This window comes from Ostrinia furnacalis, unplaced genomic scaffold (genome assembly GCF_004193835.3).
Source record: "Ostrinia furnacalis isolate ACB-3 unplaced genomic scaffold, ASM419383v2 OfSCF0606, whole genome shotgun sequence".
Lineage (NCBI taxonomy): Eukaryota > Metazoa > Arthropoda > Insecta > Lepidoptera > Crambidae > Ostrinia > Ostrinia furnacalis.
This window is the reverse complement of record NW_021130845.1, coordinates 282,018-291,319: the sequence shown is the minus strand read 5'-3', so window position 1 is coordinate 291,319 and position 9,302 is coordinate 282,018. Positions and strand designations below refer to the sequence as shown.

General features: G+C 38.0%; 1 long non-coding RNA gene across 1 annotated transcript; it reads right to left on the bottom strand.

Annotated features, from left to right (window-relative positions):
* Positions 1 to 3,085: 3,085 nt before the first annotated feature.
* Positions 3,086 to 4,079, bottom strand: LOC114366281 (uncharacterized). The gene is made up of 2 exons (XR_003657017.1): positions 3,465 to 4,079; positions 3,086 to 3,178 (listed from the first exon to the last, which is right to left on the bottom strand). It is a non-coding gene; the product is annotated as an uncharacterized LOC114366281 (long non-coding RNA).
* Positions 4,080 to 9,302: the final 5,223 nt, after the last annotated feature.

The following is a 9,302-nucleotide window of genomic DNA, read 5'->3' as shown; positions in this document are numbered from 1 at the left end:
GCGACAAATGAAGAAAGCAAGTAAGTTTAGGTAGTCTCTTTGCTAACAGAAGCAGGTACATTTTGTAAATAAGTAAATATATATTAATAAGCTACGAAACAAAGACTGAACTATCGCAATCAATGATTTCTTTCTGAAGAGAAAACGAGTTAAAAGCAGAAGGTACTCGAATCCAGCTGTGATGATGATAGCTAGGATGATGAAGATGTTTAGAACAACAAATGGTGACGATATTCGTTATAATTTCAAATTGGCAGTTCATTGCTGTAATCCAGTCTCATAAGACGTCACAAAGCATGCTCTCCTGAATTTTCAGTGCCAGCTATCTTCTTGAAGTATATCAAGCAGGTAGGCATCCTTTAAAAACCCGTTCCTGAAAAACCGAAGCATGCACATTAAAGCAGCATTTCCACATATTCTAGCTATTCAAAATACCATCTGGCCATATTAGATAATATACAGAACTTTCCCAACATAGAATCTCCCATTACCCCATGACAAACCGCGCAGACACACGAAACTAGGGCTTCCAATCCCGCAATACCGAGATCTCGGTATTCCGGGATCCCGCATCATTTTTAATCCCGCGTGCTGCGGGATTACGGGGGCGGGATCCCGCGGGATTTGCGGGACTGTAAAGAAACATGCGCACGACCATTCGCGACCGCGATCGGTCGGCTACTGAAAGACTCTTTATGAGTCCGGAGGGTCAATGGGGAAATATCTCACATTTACATATAATTCTTTAAAAGGAATACCACCGACAAGTGTGGAAGCCGAAAGAGCCTTCTCTGCTGCTGGCTATATTTCCTCTAAAATACGCAAACTGCAGCGTATTTTAGACAGACGACACTTTAGACATGCTATGTTTTCTTCGCAATCATTTCCAATTGAATTATAAAAAAAATATGAAAGAAACTAAATAATTCTTTATCATTCAGCTGAAACTGTTTTTTTCTATTGTACTTCATTGAAGTTGATTGTATTTTTATATTTGACCTCAGTAATTGAAGTGTAATTTGAATGATCTCATTTAACGTTAATTAAAGTGAAATTACGTTGATTTAATTTGATTAATGTATTGTTTTATTTGCCTCACATAATATTTTTCATAATTATATGCGGGATTCCGCCAATACCGGGATCCCGCGGGATTTGAATTCCAACTCCCGCCAATACCGGGATCCCGCGGGATTTGAATTCCAACTCCCGCCAATACCGGGATCGAGCATGGGGTGCGGGATTGGAAGCCCTACACGAAACAAAGCTAAACGGTCTGACATTTCATCGTCGGTGCATCGGGCAATAAGACCACTGAGACTCGCCCGCGCGTCCGTGAACCTGCAGGGCTAAGATGCGCGCCGTGATAAACTGCNCATGACGCGAGCAGTTTGAAACTTTCAAACTGGTCGCGGTGGTGGCCTTAGGCCCAGAACAGACGGTGAAACGCAACTGCAACGAAACTGCAACTGCTAGTTACTTTTGAGTTGCATCTAAGTTTCTGCCATAGCGTCCGTTGAGAGACCACACATGACGCGAGCAGTTTGAAACTTTCACAGCAGGGCTAAGATGCGCGCCGTGATAAACTGCTATCGCGGCGTTATATCGATTTTGACGTCACTATATCGTTTTATCTACCGGCGCTAACATGGCACCCCGAAAATTATCATGTCATCTGTCAAAATGTGATAGTGATAGATTTGTTTTTTTTTATGTGATAAACCTGGCAAGCCCTAACATGAAGCGCTAACTATATCATATTTTGACATCACGATAGGATAGGATGTGGTGTTTTTATCGTCCTCGATCCTTGCCCACGATAGCAAGACGATAGGAGATTAACTTTTTTGCAAGCTAATTTAACTCTATTTATTTATCATTTATAATGGTAAATGACATTTTACGACTAATTTGAGGCTAGTAAAATTCAAAGAAAGGAATCTAGCACCTTTGTGATACTTTTACTTCTAGGTGGAGATTGAGTTCTAGTTCAAGAGTTTATCAGTGTGAGGCGAATCTTGCGACAGTTTATAATCGCTAGCTGCAAAATCTTAGTGCTCCCACAGTCCCACCCACATATTAATTACTAGCTTTCCGCCCGCGGCTTCGCCCGCGTGGAATTTTGTCTGTCACAGAAAAAGTTTATCGCGCGCGTCCCTGTTTCAAAAACCGGGATAAAAACTATCTCTATGCCAAATTTCATCAAAATCGGTTGCGAGGTTTAAGCGGGAAAGCGTAACAGACAGACAGACAGACAGACAGACAGACAGACAGAGTTACTTTCGCATTTATAATATTAGTTGGGATTACATTACCTACCTTGTAAAATAACCATTACTTTCCTACATAGGTAGGCAGTCAACAGTACATCAGACAATACATTAAGTTGCAAATGTCATGAGATACCCCACAGTGTTTAGCTTGATTTAAGTACCTACTGTCATCTGTACATAATCTTATTGAAAATGGGGCGGAATGTCGTGACCGAGCTTCTTGTGTCTACATCAAACAGTGGCAAGGTCATTGTAAGAAATTAGCATTGGGTGGGATGTGTAATCAAACTTGCTATAGTAACAATGAGAATAAATGAATTTTACTAATTTTATAACGTGATGGTGATACCATACATACATTCCACATTACTATCAATCTAATTCCTCCATGTGGTCTTTTTTGAGGGCTTTAATGTGACAGGATGATAATCTTGTACAATTTATTCCATTATAATAAATTCATCATCATCTCAGCCATAGGACGTCCACTGCTGAACTTAGGCCTCCCCCAATGCTTTCCATGTTGCCCGATGGGGCAGCAAGGTTCTGGGGTGGAGGCCGGGTACCGGAATACGCAGCGTGGGACGTCCACCCACAAGGTGGACCGACGACATCATAATGGTAGCAGAAAGGCGCTGGACGCAGGCAATAAATTCATTATTGCAGTGTAATTTCAAAATAATTCAACCATTATTCACAAAATCTTTATTTGGAAAACTTTCGATTTACAATAGCTATTTATAATTTCAAATACAAACAGAATTCCATGAATTGGTTAGCCTAGTACCCTTGAAGTTTTTCTTGCTGATTGTTATTGTAAATTTTCATGATAGTGAGCAAGACTTGATTATGTCTGCTTTAGAATGAAATAATCACTCATAATCCCACACTTCTTCATCCACTGTCTGAAAAAAGAAAGAATATTATTTAAACACAATTATAAATATTACAATTACATAAACAGTTCATAAATAGAAACATTTACTTAATCCTATTTGTATTTTAAGTTTACATACAAAATATTGATCACAGTATTATTACACGGTGAAAGAACTATGTGAAATAAATATAGGAAAGAAGGTGAAAGCTTATTTGTAGGAATAAAGATATTTTTCCTTTTCTCCGGTGCTGTTACTTATGAAAATCAAGATCTGCGGAGTATAGCTAATATTTTAGACTTTAGGTACTTACTTTGCTACTTATGAGTGTAACTTTATTTCTCAAATCTCAATAAACTTTCTGACTGCTTCATGTAAGTTGAATAATTACTGTAAACCTCGCATTATGGGGTAGGTAGTGGAGTTCGGTTATTCTGTTAATTTTGAAGACTTCATTCTTTAATACTATCGGTATGATTAGGAATTCTTCATTGTTTTTCTTTAACTTGGTTATCTCTTCGTTTGATATTTTCCGTACTTTAGAAATATTAAAAATAAGACTGGAAACATAAAAATACAATTTTAAAAACACAAACAAATACAATCAAGCAGTCATGTAATGTCAACAAAATTGACATAACTTTTTTTTAATGACGTTCTCACTGCTTTAAGATATGTGTTTTTAGCCGAATTAGTAGCAGAAATGAACGAGATTGAACGAATGAGCTAAAATATTTCAAGGTTGGCCAACATAATAACGCAATTTTTTCTTAATATGGCAACAATTCGGTTATCACGCGATAGCGGTCGATAGACTTTTCTATCGATGGTCCCATGTTAGGGAAAATGATAAAATTATCTACGTGATCGAAAATTGTCATATCATATCATGTCATTGTCGATGCGCGCATCTTAGGCCTACTGGTCGCTAAATTTACACTCCGCGCGTCATCCGGTGCTGGCAGAGAGTATGGTACAGAATTGAATGCAAGCAATTTATGATGCAACTCTAGATAATGGAGAGGCCCTTCTTTTGTTTGAAGTCATTTCTTCTTCTTCGTCGCTACACTCTTGCCAGAGTGGTCGTGGTCGTCACACCAGGTCCGGTGGCAAGCCTCACAATCCGTCGCCATTCCTCCCGCACTGCAGCCTTTCTTGTGCACTCGTGGAGTGGACCATTGAGTGCGGTTTTGATCTGGTCAGTTCAGCGCATGGGCGACCTGCCATTTAGTGAAGTCATTTACTAGTGAGTATCAATTGAAAAAAGCTACTGGCAAATGTTTATTTATTTATTTCAGACACAGCTACAGAGAACAAACAATTGTTATTGGTATTATGGAGAGATCCTCCTTTTAATTGAATTTAGTTACGAGAAAGTATTGATTAAAAGTTAGCTACAATTTTCTTGAGACTTTTCAGACAAAGAAGAACTAGGATGATGTCGATGCACTCGTAAAGTTGGAAAAATGAATATTGTGACAGCATATTTTCAGGATTCTGAAAAACTTTTGAACCTTTCCACGTATTTTCCATAAGACTACATAATTATGAAAGCGTATAAAAAAAAAATAAAAATTCAAATTGATCCAGGTGTCTGAGTAATCGGGAAACACAAAAAAAATATGAAATTATTTTTGGAACTTGCTTAAACAGAGTAAGAAACATGTTGATTTAAGAACTTGCTTAAAGATAGTAAAGAACGTGTGGCGATAGGAACTTCGTTCAAGAGTCAACATCAGTTTTAGTAGATACACTTCGTTGGATTGATACTTCTGTATTTGTTTATTCTTCCAGCATGAGTAAGAAGATGAAGCAGAACGAAGGTCGCCGGCTCTTGTACAAGATAAACTTAATGCCTGTACTGCACTTACTTTATTTATGTGACTCAGTTTCAGGGTTTCTTCTTAAGCTTTAATTTTATAAGTTTTCCTGAAATATTGTGTAATAATTTTAACGTGTAATAACAGCTGATAATTGAATTACGTGCGATTATAAATATTCGTGAAGATGATTTAAGGAAAATCATTTCCTTTAATTATCTTAAAATAGAATGGGAATCAAATCGTTGAATCTACAGACTCCGAAGTCTTACTACTCTACCACAGGTGTTGGTTTGCTTTTAAAATAACTACTCTTATTATTTATGCCTTGTCTTCAGCTTTACCAGGTGTACTATTAATAATTACGATACTTTAATTATTAATCTTACGTCTTGTAAATTCAGCGTTAAAACTTCGGAATGTTGCAATATGAATTCCAAAGGATACTATTGCTATTCCTAGCATTTAAAGTCAAAACAATCTTATACAAGTCAAGTATTGCGAAGTGTAGGCAAATTGCAAGGGCTTGTGTTGCTTAAAATTTAGTTGCTAAGTATAATTTCGAGATAAATACCACTAGCAACGTTCTGACGCAATTTACCATCGTCTGTTGCATTCGAGGTGAGATTTCTACGATTTGAGTTTTACATTTAATTATAATTAAGAAATACAATCCGTAGATTTTGGTTGGATCCCTCTAGTTCTAGGTCTTTTCTAGTTTTTTTTCTGCTGTAAAGAATGAAATAGAGATGAAAGTTTTCTCTGAAATAGCGCTCTAACTCTGAAAACTGTTCGTTCGTTTTCAAATTACTGTAAAATTAGTTGAAATCCAGTCGATTTAAATATTAGTAAAAACAATCGTAATGTAATGTAAAATAATAGTTTACGAAACAAAATTAGTCTGAAAAAATGCAATTTCAACAAAATCAGTTGGAAAAAAACGGACACGCGTTTTCATAGGTCATAAAAAGTATTTCAATTAAATTGGTTAAAAAACTATTCTATTTTGTTTAAAGTAGAATGCGAACAAAGTAACATTCAAGGGATCCGTCGATGTTTCCCGGTTCAAGTAATAAATATATTCAATGTAGCTACAGAGGTCCATAAATAACTATCAGAGTCGCATACAATCTCAATTCTTTTTCCTTTTTAATCGCTTCACGAACATCTTGCTTTAAATGCCAACAATTACGCATTAAGAGTGCATTTTTGCACCAGGATCCAACCGGGTAGCATTGAAGGTTCGTTGGTATTACTTGCACTTCCTACATCGTCGAGGCCGTCGCGGCGCCGGCGGCCATTTTGCATTTTTTGACGTTTATTTTTGGCGGGCTTTATATTTTTTTTACGCGGCAAAGGAGCTGTTATGTACAGCCGTGTTGTTGTGAAAATGTGAACAAAGGCGTAAGTTTAAGTAATAATATTGAAATTGTTATGCAGTTATTTCCGAGTATTATTATGTGGAATAATAATCCGTATTGCTTGTAACAAAATAAACAAATTATTTATGTTGCTTTAAGAATTCTTAAGAATTTATAAATAGACATTTTAATCGTATTTTATATAATTTTATCGGATTGTCTCGAAAATAGGAAGACGTGGGCTGTACCTAATTTGGCCTAAAATTAACATGAAATTATTTGCTTGAAATGAAAAACAACATCTTGTCCTGTAGAGTTACATGAGTTGTGAAAATGTGAAACGTATTAAGTTTATTGTGTTACTTAAAATTTATTATTGAACTAAAGTTCAATATACCTACACAACGCATCATAGGTATCTTTTTGTGGGTGAGACAGAATTTCTTACCTTAAAATTATGATGATTTTTCAGGGTCAATGGACACGTTACATGAAGGGTTTGTGAAGCTTCGGATAACCTTGTCGGAGCTATGTTAACGGCCTGATACATTTAATCAGGTTTGTCAGCCTCTTAACTGAAATGTCATCGACTATCCACACCCATTTTAATAAAATTGCAAAGTAGGTAATTCGATAAGGGCGTGGCAATTGTAGTCAGACGCTTATGTTAATAGACCAAAACAAAATGCGCACGTAAAAAATGACAATATTTTTATCTATGTTATTGAATGATGGCCCATCCCATCATTGATGGGTGTTAGTTTGTCAACTACAACTTCACCAATCTCATAAAGTACTTACATCTGTTTGCTAATTGACTTGTCACCAATAACTTAGTGACCAATATCTTAGTTGGACATTGATTGACGACTGTTCTCACCTTTCCAGTATAGCTCCTGTGTGTAGCCAGAATCTAGCTAGTTTGTCCGTCAATAAAAACCCAACCATTGAAGGGGAAGTTTGTCCAGGGATAAGTTAAACTGGCTCACGTGACAGTGGCAAACGTGGAAACACAATAGCCATAGAGGAGAAGAAGAAGAAGTTAAACTGTCATTGGAACCACATCGAAATCAATCAGAAGAATAGTGTAGGAGGAATTCGAAGTTAAGAATCGAATTATCTCCAGTGCAAAGCAGATAGCAATGTTATGCAGCACAAATCAGGTATTAGACTACAGTCACACCCGATGTTAAGTGAGATGCAATCTAAGATGGTATACGAGTATACCTGCCCTGTAAGTGCCTATTCACTTTCACCTTGAAGAGGCCCGGATTAATACTTGGGAAAGACAGCAGCAGGCAGTGAATTCCAGTCCCTAGCTGTTCGCATTATAAAATAACTAGCTTTCCGCCCGCGGCTTCGCCCACATGGAATTTTGCCTGTCATAGAAAGACTTTATCGCGCGCGTCCCTGTTTCAAAAACTATCCTATGTCCTTTTCCGGGACTTAAACTATCTCTATGCCAAATTTCATCAAAATCGGTTCAGTGGTTTAGGCGTCAAAGCAAGACAGACAAAGAGACAGAGTTACTTTCGCATTTATAATATTAGTATAGACTAGATAGTATAGAAGTATAGATGGTCTCAGTACTACTTATCTGGTATGAATAGATTATATGTCATTTGTTTGTGTTCAAGTTACAACACATCGTAACCAGTACCCGGTAGTGTGACCTTAGCCTTAGTGCACGTTCTTGAGACATTTCTAGGTCTCAATTGGCTGTAACGATCCTAACAATTGAGTTACGAGTAATATACGCGTTATGTAAATGTCATGGTCCAGCTCCAGTAGTTTAAGACACACATTCAGTTGCTATAGGTACGTTATTTTTTACCCGACTGCGCCAGAAGGAGGGTTATGTTTTTATATTGTATGGTTGTCGTGCCAGAAAAGTTTAGAATAGCGACATAGGAGGAACACGTACTTATAGGCAGCCCTAGCTCCCACTCGTTGGACCGACGATCTGGTGAAGTTCAAGGGAAGCATCTGTTATGCCAGAAAAGTTTTCGAATAGCGACATAGGAGGAAGATGTACGAGTGTCGAGTACTTATAGGTAGGCCCCCTACTTGGTGGACCGACGATCTAGTGAAGGTCATGGGAAGCATATGGACGCGGGCAGCGCTGGACCGGTTGTGGAAATCCTAGAGACCTTGTCCAGCAGTGGACGGCGTCCACTGGACGCCTTTTGCGTGCCTTTTAGTTGTCATACCACGCACTACACACATGATGTGCTAATCTGCACCTGATCGGTTAAGGTCAAAATCAAAATCAAAAATATTTATTCAGTTTAGACCACAAGTGGCACTTATGTCGCGGGAAGCAACTGGATTCGGGCAGCACTTTACAGGTCATTACGAAAATCCTGGAAGAACACCTTCGCCCAGCTGTGGGATGGCTTTTTATGCTTAACAATTCAGGTATTTGACCGCAATCGCACCTGGTGTTAAGTGAGATGCAGTCTAGGATGGTACATATCTGCCCTGTAAGTGCCTATTCACTCTCGCCTTGGAAAGGCCCGGATTAAAGTGTTCGGGAAAGACAGCAGCAGGCAGGCTTTTGGTTGTCATACCACGTACTACCACAGAATAATAATAAGTATTACGTACAGAAGTTTTACTTCGCGAAGGTTTTTAAAAAAATGTATGCTCAATGTCATTAACAATATGGTGTAATTTAGCCTGTCTCAAGAGTCAAGCACCATTTTGTTGACAAACGTCAGTGATCGGCACTGCGCCGAAGCTATAGGGTTGACTTCGGTAAAATGATGTGACGTGAGGTGCCAAACTGCGGAAAATGGCGGAGGAAATACATGATTTATAGCCTGACCAGGAACATAAAAACCCTCGCCATGTTGCGGAAAACTAATGGTACTAATTTCTTTTAATGGCAACAGTAACTGAAAACTTCATTGACATGTCACCTTGCATGTCAGTCTATTGTTGTCAAAGTGTAAACAAACTTTATTTTAA